This window comes from Chiloscyllium punctatum, chromosome 3 (genome assembly GCF_047496795.1).
Source record: "Chiloscyllium punctatum isolate Juve2018m chromosome 3, sChiPun1.3, whole genome shotgun sequence".
Classification (NCBI taxonomy): Eukaryota; Metazoa; Chordata; class Chondrichthyes; order Orectolobiformes; family Hemiscylliidae; genus Chiloscyllium; species Chiloscyllium punctatum.
Window position 1 is genome coordinate 101,768,752 of NC_092741.1, and position 17,222 is coordinate 101,785,973.

A 17,222-nucleotide genomic window follows, 5' to 3' on the forward strand; every position below is an offset into this window, starting at 1 on the left:
GTGGTGGTGCTGTCAGCAAACTTGTACATCCACTTTGGAGAAAATTTGGCCACAGTTATGAGTGCACTGCGAGTACAGTAGGGGGCTGAATACACATCACTGCAGGATGCCGTTGTTGAGAATTATCGAGGAGGAGCAGCTATTGCCTAATCTTCACTGATCACAGTCTGTGGCTTAGGAAGTCAAGAATCCAGTTGCAGAGACCTAGTTCTTGGAATTCGTAAATTAGTTTGGTTGGGATTACAGGCATTCAAGGTAGAGCTGTTCTCAATAATAGAAGTTTGATGTAGATATCCTTACTATTCAGATATTGCAGAGGTGGGTGTAGGGCTAGGGAGATAGCATCTACTGTGGACCTGTTGCGCCAGTAGGCAAATTGCAAGGGGTCGAGGCAGGCTGGCAGCCAAGAGTTGGTATGAGCCATGAATAACCTCTGGCACTGCTTAATTATGGAGGTCAGAGCCACAGGCCATAGTCAGTAAGGCACATTGTATGCATTTTTATTTGATTTATTGTAGTCACATGTACTCAAGTACAGTGAAAAGCTTTGTTTGCAAGCAGAAAAGGCAGATCAGAGCAAACAAGGACATACAGTTCAGAAGCTGCTTAGACAGAGTGAGGCATACAGTTCACACTGCACAGGAGGTGCACAAAGCAAGATCAACATTTTCTTTGGTACGGGGATAATGGTGGTCTTCTTGAAGTAGGTGGGGACTTCAGGTTGTAGCAAAGACAGGTTAACGATGTCAGTGAATATTCCCAGCAGCTGATCTACACAGGATCTGAGTGCACGACCAAGTACTCTACCTGAGACAGTTGCCTTCCGTGGGTTCAATCTCAAGAAGGCCACTCTGACATCTACAGCAATGACTGAGGCATGCATCCAAGTCTGTCGGGGCAGGTGACACCATTTCGCTGACCTTCTGTTCAAACCATGCATAAAGTGCACCGAGCGCATCAGGAAGGGATTTTTTTTTTGTCTGCTATTCTGTTCTGCTTCATTTTGCAGCCCGTTATTTTGTTTAAGCCTTGCCAAAGACATTGGGCATCTATGTGGTTAGTTTGGGTCTCTAACTTAGTCCATTATGGTCTCTTGGCATTTCTCCTGGCCTTTGTTCCTGATGAAGGGCTTTTTCCCCGAACCGCCAATTTTCCTGCTCCTCGGATGCTGCCTGACCTGCTTTGCTTTGCTTTGCTTTATCAGCACCACTCTAATCTTGACTCTGATCTCCAGCACCCGCAGTCCTCACTTTCGCCTGTCTCTAATGGCCTTGTAGAGGTCGTATCTGGATTTCCTGTAAAGGTCCAGTCATTTGACTTGAATGTCGTACATCTAGTCTTCAGTAGACAATGGATTTCCGAGTTCATCCATGGTTTCCAATTAGGTACATACAAATTAACTTCTTTGGCACGCAGTCCTCTACACAGTTGCTAATGAAGTCCATGACAGTTCTGAGTTGGCCAATGAGTTCTTCAGTAAGGACCAGTCCACCAGTTCCAAGTATTCCCAGAGAAGCTCTTCGGTTGGCACAGATCAATACTGTACTACTTTCTGTACTGGGTCCTCACGTTCTCACTACTGGGAGGAGGAAAATAGCATTGTGATCTGATTTTCCAAAGTGCAGATGGGGTATGGAGCGGTAGGCATTTTTGATTATTGCGTAGCATTGGTAAAGAATATCCAGCCCGCTGGTGGGATAGGAGACCTGTTGGTGGCATTTTGGTAGCAACTTTTTGAGACTGACTTGGATGAAAACATCAACCACAATGTATAAGGCCTCATGGTATTCCTATTTCTAACAGTGTAAATTTCATTCAGAGCACTGTCCACTTCCACATGGAGTGTCAGGATGGCAGAGGAGAACTCACGGAGCAGGTGTTAGGGATGGCATTTCACTGTTAGATATTCCGCACAGCAGTAACTCACCAGGGGCACCACATCTGAGCACCAGGTGTTGATTAGGAGGCAGACTCCACCACCCCCTGCCTTACCAGAGGACAGAGTGCAGTCCATGCAATGTTTAGAGAAACCCTCAGGTTGTAAGGCACAGTTAAGTCTAGCAGGAGGGAGCCATGTCTCTGTAAAACAGAGCACAGAGTCTCTCAATTCCTTCTGGAAAGCAGATGTAGCTTTAAGTTCATCCATTTTGCTCTCAATTGCTTGGATGCTTGCCAGAAGTATGCTGGGAAGTGGAGACTTGAAACTGCTTTGTTTCAGTTTCACCTGCAGGGCGGCGTGTTTCCCAGGCATTGGTCATGCAAGCCTACTGTTCCCGATGGGGACCTGGTTACAGGCCACTACTACAGGCTCTATGGGGTGTACTGGAGTTGGTTTTGTCAGACTTCCATATTGTCTGCTTCCCTTGAGATCAGTTGCCATTCCTGGGAAAGCCTGACCAGCCCAGGCTCTTGTTGCTGTGAGGGCTGGTTTCGTTCCGGGTTGGGTTGCGCCTCCTCAGAGTCGGGTCACTGCAGGCGCTGGCTTTATTCTGTGTTGGGTCGTTGCAGGGTGGGAGTTCAGGCCTTCGTTCTAGATTTCCTTGCAGTTGGGAAGATAAGGCCTGGGGGAAGCAGGTAGGTTTGCTCTAGGCTTGTGAATCCAGCATCTGTAATATTCCCAGGCATTGGTAATATGATGAGAGAGCAAGAGTTTGAAAATGTGACATTCATCACTGCAACACAGCTGATACTCCAGTAAATGGACGATTCAGCCATACCAGCCAAACCATCAACTGGTCTCGATTGTCACCTCAGGCCTGCCTCTAAAGGCATCCTCCATCTGTGTGATAGAAAGAGATGTAAGAGGTGGAGGAGTTGTATTACTAGTAAGGGAGGATCTCCAAGTTGAGGGAGAATACTTCAGAGGATTCTGCAGCAAGGCAATAGGAGTAGAACTCAGGAATAGGAAAGGGGAAATCACAATGCTGGGGGCATACTACAGGCCTCCCAACAGCAGTGGGAGATAGAGGAGAGAATGTGGAGACAGATTTTAGAAAGATGTAAAAACAGCATGTTTGTTGTAGTAGGTTTCCCTTATATTGACTGAGACTCACATCGTGCTAAGGGTTTAGACCAGGCAGAATTTGTAAGGACCCTTCAGAAGGGTTTCTTGACACAGTATGTAAACAGTCCAACCAGGAAAGGGGTTGTACTGGGCCTGGTTTTGAGAAATAAGCCCAGACAGATGAGTGACGTTTTAGTGCGGGAGCACTTCAGGAGCAGTGACCATAATACCATGAGTTTTAAGATACTCATGAAGAAGGATAACAGCAGTCCCCAGATGAAGGTGTTAAATTGGGGGGAAGGCTAACTACAACAATATTGGGCAGAAACTGGAGAATTTTGATTGAAGGCAGCTGTTTGAGTGGGCGGCACGGTGGCACAGTGGTTAGCACTGCTGCCTCACAGCACCAGAGACCCGGGTTCAATTCCCGCCTCAGGCGACTGACTGTGTGGAGTTTGCACGTTCTCCCCGTGTCTGCGTGGGTTTCCTCCGGGTGCTCCGGTTTCCTCCCACAGTCCAAAGATGTGCAGGGCAGGTGAATTGGCCATGCTAAATTGCCTGTAGTGTTAGGTAAGGGGTAAATGTAGGTGAATGGGTCTGGGTGGGTTGCGCTTCGGCGGGGCGGTGTGGACTTGTTGGGCCGAAGGGCCTGTTTCCACACTCTAAGTAATCTAATCTAATCTAATCTAATAAATCCACATCAGACATGTGGGAGGATTTCAAACGGCAGTTGATAACAGTTCAGGAGTGGCACATTCCTGTGAGAATGAAGGATAGGTACGGCAAGTTACGTGAACACAGGGTGACCAGGGATGTTAAGACTCTGGTCAAAAAGAAAAGGGAGATGTATGTAAGGAGGATGGGAACTGACAAAGATCTTGAAGTATATAAGGAAAGCAGGAAAGAACTTAGAAGGAATTAAAAGGGCTAATCGGGGTCATGAAAAGCCATTAGCAAACAGGACCAAGGAGAATCCCAAGGCTTTTTTTACATATATAAAAAGCAAGGGGTTATCCAGGGAAAGGGGTGGCCCACTCAAGGACAAAGAAGGGAATCTGTGTGGAGCCAGAAGAGGTAGGTGAGGTCCTAAGTAAATACTTTGTGTCAGTATTCACCAAATAGAAGAAATTGGTCTCAGGGAAGGGAGTATTGAATTTCTAAGCCAACTTGCTTTTAAAAAGGAAGAGGTGTTATGCATCTTAAAGTGTTAAAGTCGATAATTCCTGGGTCCTGATGAAATCTATCCCAGACTACTGAGGAAGCAGAGAACAAATTGCTGGAGTATCGACAAATATCTTTGTATCTAATTTGGCTGCAGGGGAGGTCCCAGGGGACTGGAGAAGAGGCAATGTTGTCCCATTGTTTAAGAAGGGTAGCAGGGATAATGCTGAAAGTTACAGGTCTGTGAGCCTCACATCAGTGGTAGGGAAATTATTGGAAAAGATTCACAGGGACAAGATCTATCTGCATTTAGAAGAAAATGGACTTATTGGCAATAGACTGCATGATTTGGCATGAGGGAGGTCATGCCTCACTAACTTGGTTGAGTTTTTTGAAGAGGTGATGAAGATGATTGATGAGGGAAAAGCAGTTGATGTTGTCTACATGGACTTCACTAGAGCCTTTGACAAGGTCCCTTATGACAGACTGGTACAAAAGATGAAGTCACATGCTCTCAGGGGTGAGCTGGCAAGACGGATACAAAACTGGCTTAGTCATAGGAGACAGAGTAGCGGGGGTGGGAGGAAGCTTTTCAAAATGGAGGGTTGTGACTAATGATGTGCCACAGGGATCAATGCTAATACCTCTGCCGTTCATGGTCCACATCAACAATTTGAAGGAAAACTTAGCTGGTCCAAATTAGTAAAGACTGGTGGAGTTGCAGATAGTGAGAAGGAGTGTCAGATGATACTGCAGGGTCAGTTTGAGGCATGAGTACAAAATTGGCAAATGGAGTTTAATCCAGACAAGTGTAAGGAGATGCATTTTGGAAAGTCAAATGCAGGCGGAAATTATACAGTGAATGGCAGAACCTGAAGGTGTATTGATATGCAAAGGGTTCTGGGTGCACAGTTCCACAGATCACTGAAGGTGGCAGCACAAGGAGACAGGTGGTAAAAAAGGTTTATGGGATGCTTCCCTTCATTGGAAGGGGCATTGAGAATAAGGATATGCTGCAGGTTTATAGAGCTTCAGTCAGGTCACACTTAGAATTTTGCATCCAGTTTTGCATCCATTACAAGGAGGATGTGGATGTGGTACAAAAATATTTACCAGGATGCTGCTTGGTAGGGGTGATTTTAGCTATGAAGAAAGATTGGATAAACGGAGTATGTTTTCACTGGAACACAGGAGGTTGAGGGGCAATCCGGTAGAAGGTTAGAAGATTGCAAATAAGGTTTGTCCCCAGGGGTGGAGTGGTCAATTACCAGCAGCCAGAGGTTCAAGGTGCAGGAGTGGGATGGGGGGGGGCGGGGAAAAGAGAGTTTAAAACAGATCTGCAAGCCCATTTCTTTCACATAAGGGCTGTCAATTGCCTGGAATGTGCTGCCAGAAGAGATTATGGAATCAGATACAATAGCAGCACTCAAGAACCACCTGGACAAATACATGAATATGAAGAGAATACAGGGATATGGATCCAGTAAGTGAAAAGATTAAATATGGAAAGGCAAAATGTGCTGGTGCAGACTTGGAGGGCTGAAGGGCCTGTTCCTGTGCTCAGTATATAAAAACAGGGTATTATACCCAGTAAATCCATGTTGGTGTTTATCCTCCCCAAACTTCTAAGGCCACGTGCCCACCCTACTTCAATATCTTTTTATACATTTCCCCAATACCCTTCAATCATATTTCAAACCAATTTTTAGACATTGACATAATTACTCCACCTTACTGATGAACTTAACACACAATTTCACATTCCTCCTGAGCAAAATAGTGCCTGCTGTTGGTATTAAATTATTTACATTATTTGCCCTTATTCCAGATCCATTTCTTCATCTGAAATTAGCTTCTTTTGATTTTATTACTATGTGTCCTTATTCTAGCTTCTACAAACATGAAAAGCAATCTATTTCTAGTCTTTATAACCTTGGATATCCGATCTAATCATCCAATCCCAACTGTTCCAAAAATGGTTTAAATATTAAAGCATTTTTAAAATTTTACTCTTTCCAAACAGTATACTACTGAATCTGTGCCATGTCCTTTATATTGTCTTAAAATAAATGGCATACAACTGCAATCATACTTGGGTTTTACAGGGATTAATCTCCTTCTCCAAGTTAGAATGTGAGCTTAAGCTCTATTCTTGGGGTTTGATTACAGATTCTCGTTCTGAAACTACAAATAAATGATTCGGAAATATTTCACCACCTGTTAATGTCTGGTTATTCACATGGGTACATTCATTAAAGCCTTTAAATTTAAGAAATAGGTGGCAGTTATTAATATTTAAAGAACATTTCTATATACAGGGCATGCCTGAAACACTAGAAATTGGAAAGAGTGATTGGTAAGGAATCAATAAAATACATTGACAAAAAAAGTATTTTTTTCTCTCCTCACCAACTGGCTTGAATCCAAACTGACACCATCATTTGAATGAAACAGAATGGAATAGAAGACAATAGAACAGAACATAGAAAAGAATCCCTAAAATTATTAAATCGAAATCCTACTTGCACTGTAACATGCATGTAAAAGATCTAATGCCACTATACATAAAAAAATCATAGATTTTCGTATATTCTAACATCTCCTTAATACAACATCAAAGACCAAAGGTTATCTGATCATCCCTCTGATTGCTGTTTAAGAAATATGGAAATGTGCAAAATAGCTCTTTTTTCCACATTAAAATAATAACACTTCTGATGTTCTTTAAGTTGTGAAGTGCTTTTTGCTCGCCCATATTTCTAAAAACACTATGCAAAAGTAATTTCCATCCCAACTCTTAAACTTTAACATTTTGATTCCTTCTCTATTCCAATAAAGCTTCATTTGTGACCATAACCATTTACAGTCGTAGAGGTGTACAGCACGGAAACAGACCCTCCTGTCCAACTCGTCCATGATGACCAGATATCCTAACCTAATCTAATCCCATTTGGCTGCTCTTGGCCCATATCCCTCTAAACCTTTCCTATTCATATACCAATCCAGATATCTTTTAAAAGTTCTAATTTTACCAGCTTCCACCAATTCCTCTGGAAGCCCATTTATACACGACCACCCTCTGCATGAAAAAGTTGCCTCTGGGGTCCCTTTTAAATTTTTCCCCTCTAACCCTATAGTTCTGACTCCTCTACCCCAGGAAAAAAGACCTTATCCACGCCCCTCAATTTTATAAACCTCTATAAGATCACACCTCAGCACAAATCCTCCAACCCTGGCAACATCCTTGTAAATCTTTTCTGAACCCTTTCAAGTTTCACAACATCCTTCCAATAGAGGAAGGAAAGTAGAATTGCACACAATATTCCAAAAGTGCCCTAACCAATGTCCTGTACAGCCACAACATGACCTCCCAACTCTATAGTCAATGCACTAAAGCATACCAAGTGCCTTTTTCACTATCCTCTCCACCTGTGACAGCACTTTCAAGGAAATATGAACCTGCATTCCAAGGTCCATATGTTCAGCAACACTCCGTAGAACCTTACCATTAAGTATATAGGTCCTGCTCTGATTTGCCTTTCCAAAATGCAGCACCTTGCATCTAAATTAAACTCCATCTGCCACTTCTCTGCCCATTGGCTCATCTTATCAAGATCCCATCATACTCTGAGCTAAGCTTTCTCGCTGTCCCCTACATCACCAATTTTGGTGTCATCTGCAAACTTACTAACTATACCTCCTATGTTCACATCCAAATCGTTTATATAAATGACGAAAGGCAGTGGACTCAGCATCAATCCTTGTGGCACACCACTGGTCACAGGCCTCCAGTCTGAAAAGCAATCCCTCATCACCATCTCTGTCTTCTACCTTCGAGCCAATTCTGTATCCACATAGATAGTTCTCCCTGTATTCCATGAGATCTAACCTTGCTAACCAATCATGAGGAACCTTGTCCAACACCTTACTGAAGTTCACACAGATCACGTCCACCACTCTGCCCTCATCAATCCTCTTCATTACTTCTTCAAAAGAACTCAAACAGGTTCGTGAGACATGATTTCCTATGCACAAAGCCATGTTGACTATCCCTAATCAGTCCTTGCTGTGCCAAAATGTATATAAATCCTGTCCCTCAAGATTCCCTCTGACAACCTGCCCGCGCACCACCGATGTCAGGCTCACTGGTCTATAGTTCCCTGGCTTTCTCTTACCACCTTTCTTAAATAGTGGCACCACGTTATCCAACCTCCAGTCTTCCGGCACCTCACCTGTGACTATCGATGATACAAATATCTCAGTAAGAGGCCCAGCAATCACTTCCCTAGCTTCCCACAGAGTTCTCGAGTACACCTGATCAGGTCCTGGAGATTTATCCACTCATGAATTTTAAGACATCCAGCAGCTCCTCCTCCATAATATGGACATTTTTCGAGATGTCACCATTTATTTCACTATGTTCTATATCTTCCATATCCTTCTCCATAGTAAGCAGTGACGTAAAATACTCGTTTAGTATCTCCCTCAATTCTTGCGGTTCCACGTACAGGCTGCCTTGCTGATCTTTGAGGGGCCCCATCATTCTCTCCCTATTTACCATTTTGTCCTTAATATATTTATAGAATCCCTTTAGATTCTCCTTAACCCTATATGCCAAAGGTATTTCAAGTCCCCTTTTTGCCCTCATGATTTCCCTCTTAAATATACTCCGACTGCCTTTATACGCTAAGGATTCACTTGATCTCTGCCGTCTATATCTGACACACTTCCTTCTTTTTCTTAACCAAAGCCTCAATTTCTCTGAGCATTCAGCATCCCTGCATGTGCCAGCCTTTCCTTTCACCCTAACAGGTAGATACTGTTGCTGGACTCTCGTTATCTCATTTCTGAAGGCTTCTCATTTTCCAGCCATCCCTTTACCTGCGAACATCCGTCCCCAATCAACTTTTGAAGGTTCTTGCCTAATACTGTCAAAATTGGCCTTTCTCCAGTTTAGATCTTCAACTTTTAGATCTGGTCTATCCTTTTCCATCATTATTTTTAAAATCTGTTCCTCAATTTCCCACTGACTATTGGCAGTCTATAATTCAATCCCAATAGATTGATCATCCCTTTCTTATTTGTCAGTTCCACCCAATAACTTCCCTGGATGTTTTCCAGAAATATTGTCCCTAAATATTGCCGCAATTCCATCCATTATCAAAAACATTATTCTCCTTCCTCTCCTTCATCCCTTTCTATCCTTCCTATAGCATTTATATCCTGCAACATTTAAGCTGCCAATCCTGCCCATCGCTGAGTCGCTTCTGTAATTGCTTTGATATCCGAGTCCCATATTCCTAACTATGACCTGAGTTACTGCACCCTGCCCGTTAGGCTTCTTGCAATGAAATAAATGCACGTTAATTTATCAGTCCTATCTTGTTCTCTCCTTTGTCCTGCCTCGCCTGACTATCTGACTCGCTCCTTTTCCCAACTGTCCCAGTTCAGATTGATCTCTTTCCTCACAATTTCCTTCGGTCCCACTCCACCTTACTAGTTAAATCTTCCCGAGCATCTCTCGCAAATCTCCCTGCCAGTATATCAGGCCCTTTCCAATTCAGGTGCAATCCATCCTTCTTGTACAGGTCACTTCTACCCCAGAAGTGACTCCAATGATCCAAAAATGTCAATCTTTCTCCCCTGTACTAGCTCCTTAGCCATGCATTCATCTGCTCTATCCTCCTCTTCCTACCCTCACCGGTTCATAGCACCAGGAGTAATCCAGATATTACTACCCTCAAGAACCTCATTTTTAAAAATCTTGCCTAACTTTCTATATTTCCCGTCAGAATCTCATTTTTTTCCTTCCTATGTCATTAGTTCCAATGTGTACAACGAACTCCTGCTAGTCCCTCTCCCCTTTGAGAACAATTCTGCACCCTGTCAGAGATATCCTTGACTCCGGCACCAGGGAGACAACACACCATTCTGATTTTTCGCTGTTGGCCACAGACACTTCTGTCTGTGCCTCTGTCTAGAGAGTCCCCTATCACAATCGATCGCTTGGAACCCAACGTATTCCTAATTACATGAGAGCCATTCTCAGTACCAGAAATTTGGTTGTGCTTCATTCCCCATGCAGACTGGCTTGCTCTCCTCTGAATGGAGATGATGAAAGGGAGGTTTGATAACTGTTAAAGATCTTGTACAATTGTAATAGAGTAAACAAGGAAAAACTGTTTCAAATGACAGAAGGATTGATAATTCGAGACAACAGCTTTAAGATAATTGACAAAAGGAACAAAAAGTTATCAATAAGATCCAGGAGTAGAATTAAGCCATTTGGCCCATCGATCATGGCTGGTATGTTTCTCAACCCGAGAAGCTGCAGAACATTTGATTACACAGCGAGATAGTACCATCAGAAAGGGTGCTGCCTGGAAAGACAAGGGGAGCAGATTTAATCAAAAGTTTCAAAAGGAAGTGAATAAATATTCCAGGGCTGTTGGGGGGGGGGGAAGTAGGACATGAATTGGATAGCTCTGCCAGAGAGCTGCTGCATATTTCCAAATCTGTGCTGTTAAATGTAAGATTATGCTGGGGATAGCCACATGAGACTCCTACACTTCCTGCCTACCTCTCATACCTTTCCTGGAGTTAACTCATCTACCTGACTGTATCTGCAACTTTTCTCCCTTCCTATAGTTGCCATTGATCACACCGCATAGTTCCTGTAAATTCCTTATTGCCTCTAACTGCCACTCCAACTGACCCATTCATTCTGATAGGATTCGCAACCAAAGGCACTTCCTACAGACATAAGCATCAATAACATGGAAACTCTCCCTAAACTCCTACATCTGGCAGGAAGAACACATCACTCTGCTAAAGGCCATCTTTGCTCCTTCACAATCTACAGACCCAGAAAATAGCATCATCTTATTTCTCTAAAAAAACACAGCTCCAAGATAATTTTGAAAATGTAATTAAGAGACAGATCTCAGTAAAACATATAATCATGAAAGATCCTACTCTATTCACTATCGTAGATTTACAGCAAGGCTACACTTAAAAGCTATGCATTTATCTGTTCCTCTGCTGTGAGGTCTCCCACACAGGTTCCTCTAAGGTCAGCTGTGAATTTCGCTGTTGTTAATTTTTCCTAGACATACTCCAATGACCAGAAATACTTCAATTCAAACAGCAAAGGCAGCAACTGTGCAGATTCAGTGCTTTCTCTGACCATGTGCTCACTGCCTTTGTCTGTCTTCCTCCTTTTTAAAGTGCAGTTGTTTTGATCTTTTGTCCCCCAAAGTTCCAAAATAATGCAACAATATATAAAACAGTAATAGCTGGAAATTTGAGGAAATCATCTCCAACAACTAAAATACCTCAAAAAAATTAGCAGCTCTTACAGCCACAAGTTTTTCCCCCTCTTCCACCTTTGATTACTTGACATGGTGTGTTTAATACCTTGTGAACCTAGTGCTCAATCCCTTTGTCCTTTTGCATTATCCAAAGGCTCTCTATTTCAAAGCAGATTTTTTTTTAAATAAAATGTATCGTCTCCCAATTACTAGCTTTGAAACCCACCTGTGACCGTTTTGCTCATTCCATCATATTACCTATATTTCCTTGCACCTTTCCTTGATTCTCAGGATTATTGGTCACACCTCTGCAAATTTATAATCTAATCTTTCTGACCCTATGTCCAAAACACTGGTGAATAAAATCATCAAAAGTACGTACAGCATAGAAAACTTTGAAACACTGATACCTACTTCCATACAATTTAGGAGGGTCCACAAAATTTTGCTCGCTATATTCTCCAACTAGCTTTAACCTAATTCACTGTCTCTCCATTAATTCAATGATCCTGCAATAGGTTCCAGTGCAATACATTGTCAAAGCTTTTTAAAAACTAAGCAAATTTTCTTATTCTTCTATTCTAGTTTTCTTGTTTCCAGGTGTGGAGTTAAAGAGGTTTGCAGGAAGCTCTGCTTTCGTCAGCCATAGTATCATAGAACCCTACAATGTGGCAGCAGTCCACTCAGCCAGTCAAGTCCACACTAACCCTCCGAACAGCATGCACCCCAACCCACCCTTCTACTCTATCCCCATGACACTGTATTCCCCTTGGCTCATCCACACATCTCTTGACACTATGAGCAATTTAATATGGCCAAATATTGAGTCTGCACATCCTTGGCATGTGGGAGGAAACCATATCACAAAAAGGAACCCCATGCAAGAACAAGAAAACTCCACAGAGACAGTCACCAAGGCTAGAATCGAAGCTGAATCCCTTGCACTGTAAGGCAACATGCTAACCACTTAGCCAGCGCACCACCTTTTATTGAAAATGGTTAAGTATGAACTCCATAAAAAGACTTACAACATGCTTCTCGAGAACTATCTCACAGTATGCACTTGATTTTACTCCCCAGGACCTGATCAGGTGCACCCTAGAACTCTGTGGGAAGCTATGGAAGTGATTGCTAGGCTCCTTACTGAGATATTTGTATCATCGATAGTTACAGGTGAGGTGCCGGAAGACTGGACATTGGCTAACGTGGCACCACTATTTAAGAAAAGTGGTAAGAGAAAGTCACGGAACTATAGACCAGTGAGCCTGACGTCGGTGGTGGGCAAGTTGTTGGAGGGAATCCTGAGGGACAGGATGTACATGTATTTGGAAAGGCAAGGACTGATTAGGGATAGTCAACATTGATTTCCCACGCACAAAACAGTCTCACAAACTTCATTGAGTTTTTTGAAGACGTAACAAAGAGGACCGATGAGGGCAGAGCAGTGGACGTGATCTATATGAACTTCACTAAGGTGTTGGACAAGGTCCCTCGTGTTAGACCAGTTAGCAAGGTTAGATCTCACGGAATACAGGGAGAACTAGCCAGTTGGATACGAAACTGACTTGAAGGTAGAAGACAGAGTGTGGTGGTGGAGGATTGCTTATCAAACTGGAGACCTGTGACCAGTGGTGTACTATAAGGATTGGTGCTGTATCCACTGCCTTTCCTCATTTATATAAATGATTTGGATGTGAACATAGGAGGTACAGTTAAGTTTGCAGATGACACCAAAACTGGTGGTGTAGTGGACAGCGAAAAAGGTCAAGATCAGAGGGAATCTTGATCAGATGGGCCAAGAAGTGGCAGATGGAGTTTAATTTAGATAGATGTGAGGTGCTGCATTTTGGAAAGGCAAATCCGGACAGGATTTATATACTAAATGGTCAGGTTCTGCGGAGTGTTGCTGAACAGAGACCTTGGAGTGCAGGTTCATAGTTCCTTGAAAGTGGAATTGCAGGTAGACAGGATAGTGAAGGTGGTGTTTGGCATGCTTTACTTTATTGGTCAGAGCATTGAGTGTCGGTGTTGGTGTTGCAGCTGTACAGGACATTGGTTAGGGCACTGTTGGAATATTGTGTGCAATTCTGGTCTCCTTACTAACAGCTAGCACTGTTGTGAAACTTGAAAGGGTTCAGAAAAGATTTACAAGGATGTTGCCAGGGTTGGAGGATTTGAGCTATAGGGAGAGGCTGAATAGGCTCGTGCTGTTTTCCCTGGAGCGTCGGAGGCTGAGGGGTGACCTTATAGAGGTTTATAAAATAATGAGGGGAGTCGAAAGACTACTAGGATTTATTCAACCTCATTTTTGAAAACAAGATTGTTTCTCCAATCTTCTGCCATAAATCAATTCTCAGCAGAACCCCAAAGTTCTAATTTCTACAGATGTTGTTATTTTATCCCCAACTGGCAAAGTGTGGACAGCTTTTTAAAACCACGTAAATTGAACTTTGAATTTTTTTTAGATTAGATTCCCTATAGTCCATTGGCCCAACAAGTCCACACCAATCCTCCAAAGAGTAACCCACCCAGACACATTCCTCTCTGACTAATGCACCTAACACTATGGACAATTGAGCATGGTCAATCCACCTGACCTGCACATCTTTGGACTGTGGGAGGAAACTGCAGCACCCAGAGGAAACCCAGGCAGACACAGAGAGAATATGCAAATTCCACACAGACAGTCGCCTGAGGCTGGAATCGAACTTGGGTCCCAGGCGCTGTGAGGTTGCAGTGCTAACCACTGAGCCACTATGCCACCCAAGCTTGCCACAGTTTACTTCTAGAGGATGGAATGGATGGATGTTTGATTTTTGACAGGCTGTTTAGTGGAAAAGGAGTCAAGCAAACCACAAAGTTGCAGTAGCATAGAAGTAGGAATAGAATCCCAAACCAGGAATAAAAGATGATTCTGATTTTGACATTTCTGCCAAAGGATTCTGAGAAATGAATTGTTTTTCTTCTCTGCTCAACAAAGCTGAAAATAAATTGACTCTGACAACATTAAACATTTGACCTAATTTTCACCTGCAGCAAGAAAAAGTGGCAATGGGAGCATTGATCATGTGCATTATACCCTACTTACCCTAGTTTGCTCAAGCAGGATTTATAATGAGCTTCCAATCAACTACTGTCAGTTTATTCTACCAATTGCATTGAAAATTAACCCCATAGAATTTTACAAGCTTGTGTACAGGTCATAACATGGTGCGATTTGAGTCTAGTATACCTAGAACATTTGTAAAATTGATGTCAAGGCAAATTTGCATCATAAAATGTGGTTCTTAAAATGGTTTTGGGCTAGGATTTCTAATGCAGGTTATTAGTAATTAAGGATGACTAACAAGAGACATCTTAATAATTATGTCATCCATTTTATATAGCATGGTTTATGATTTTGACTTTTTCTTGTTTTAGTTAGTTCCTTCAACTTCAGATTCACATCTAAGTTTATTGCATGAAAAGACTCCGATTCCAACTTGTGATGTGCAAAATTGTTTGTTTCAGCTCATACTTTTACCACTGCAAATGTGTAAAATAGGGCTCCATCATCACAGATTATCAATTTTATCTATGGCCTTGCTGACCATTAGAAAAGTCCCAGGTTCAGTACACAGTTTATGCTAAAATCTTTGGCCTCAAATGAGGCCTGCTAAATATTCATCTCAACAATTTGGGCAAACAGAGGTTAGAAACAGGAAAGGAGAGGTCACCTTGTTGGGAGTTTTCTATCAACTTCTGAATAGTTCTAGAGATGTAGAGGAAAGGATAGATAATTCTGGATAGGAGTGAGAGTAACAGGGTAGTTGTTATGGGGGATTTTAACTTGCCAAGTATTGATGGGAATACTACAAATAGAGTACTTTTGATGGGTCAGTTTTTGTCCAATATGTGCAGGGTGGTTTCCTGACACAGTATGAAGATAAGCCAACAAAGAGGTGAGGCCACATTGGATTTGGTACTTGGTAATGGTACTGGGCCAGGTGTTAGATTTGAAGGTAGGTGAGCACTTTGGTGATAGTGACCACAATTCGGTTACGTTTACTTTAGCGATGGAAAGGGATAACACAGGGCAAGAGTTATTGCTGGGGGGGGGGAAGGCAATTATGATGCGATTAGGCAAGATTTAGCATGCATAGGATGGGGAAGGACACTGCAGGGAAGGGGCACAATTGAAATGTGGAGCTTATTCAAGGAACAGCTATTGCATGTCCTTTGTAAGTACGTACTTGTCAGGCAGGAAGCAAGTGGTCAAGCAAGGCAGCCATGGTTTACGAAGGAAGTTGAATCTCTTGTCAAGAGGAAAAAGGAGGCTTATGTTAGGATGAGGTGTGAGGGCTTAGTTAGGGTGCTTGAGAGTTACGAGTTAGCCAGGAAAAACCTAAAGAGAGAGCTAAGAAGAGCCAGGAGGGAACATGAAAAATCATTGGCAGGTAGAATCAAGGAAAACCGGAAAACTCTCGATAGATAGATCAGGAGTAAAAGAATGATGAGGGGAAGATTAGGGCTAATCAAGGATAGTAGTGGGACGTTGTGCATGGAGTCCAAGGAGATGGGGGAACTGATAAATGAATTGTTTTGTCAGTATTCACACTGGAAAAAGACAACGTTGTCGAAGAGAATACTGAGTTGGGATTGACGTTCACAAGGAGGAGGTGTTAGCAACTCTGGAAAGTGTGAAAACAGAAAGGTCCCCGAAGTCGGATGGGATTTATCCTAGGATTCTCTGAAAAGCCAGGGAGGAGGTTGCAGAGCCTTTGGTTTTGATCTTTATGTCGTCATTGTCTGCAGGAATAGTGCCTGAAGACTGGAGGATAGCAGATGTTGCTCCCCTGTTCAAGAAAGGGAATAGAGACAACCCTGGTAATTATAGACCAGTGAGCGTTACTTCCATTGTGGGCAAAGTGTTGGAAAAGGTTATAAGAGATAGGATTTATAATCATCTAGAGAGGAATAAGTTGATTAGGGATAGTCAACACAGTTGTGCCTCAAAATCTTATTGAGTTTGCAAGTTTTGAGAAGATTTGTAGCTCATGTTGAGATTCTGGATTCATTCGAAGGCTCACTGAAGATGTTACCGAGTATGGTGATGAAACGTCTGAAAAGGAATCTTGCAGCTCAGCGAGCAAACCTTATTGAATTCTTTGAGATGATGACCAAACAGGTGGATGAGTGTAAAGCAGTTGATGTGGAGGATATGGATTTCAGTAAGGTGTTTGAAAAGGTTCTCCACGGTAGGCGATTGCACAAAATATGGAGGCATGGGATTGAGGGTGATTTAACAGTTTGGATCAGGAATTGGCTAGCTGAAAGAAGACGTACTGTGGTGGTTGATGGGAAATGTTCATCCTGGAGTTCAGTTATTGGTGGTGTACTGCAAGGATCTATTTTAGGGCCACTGCTGTTTGTCATTTTATAAATGACCTGGATGAGGGCATAGAAGGATAGGTTAGTAATTTTGTAGATGACACTAAGGTTGATGCAGTTGTGGATCATGCTAAAGGATGTCGTAGGTTACAGAGGGACATAGATAAGCTGCAGAGACTTGGCGAAGAGGTGGCAATGGAGTTTAATGCAGAAAAGGTTTGAGGTGATTTACTTTGGAAGGAGCAACAGGAATAAAGAGCACTGGGCTAATGCTGACATTCTTGGCGGTGTAGATGAGCATAGAGATCTCGGTGTCCATGTATAATCCCTGAAAATTGCCACCCAGATTGATAGGGTTGTTAAGAAGGCATATGGTG

At 42.7% G+C, this 17,222-nt stretch overlaps 1 protein-coding gene across 3 annotated transcripts in view; it reads right to left on the reverse strand.

Moving 5' to 3' along the window:
* Positions 1-17,222, reverse strand: part of ift172 (intraflagellar transport 172) — a 271,291-nt gene that overhangs the window by 240,932 nt on the left and 13,137 nt on the right. The gene's annotated exons all lie outside the window — the stretch shown is intronic.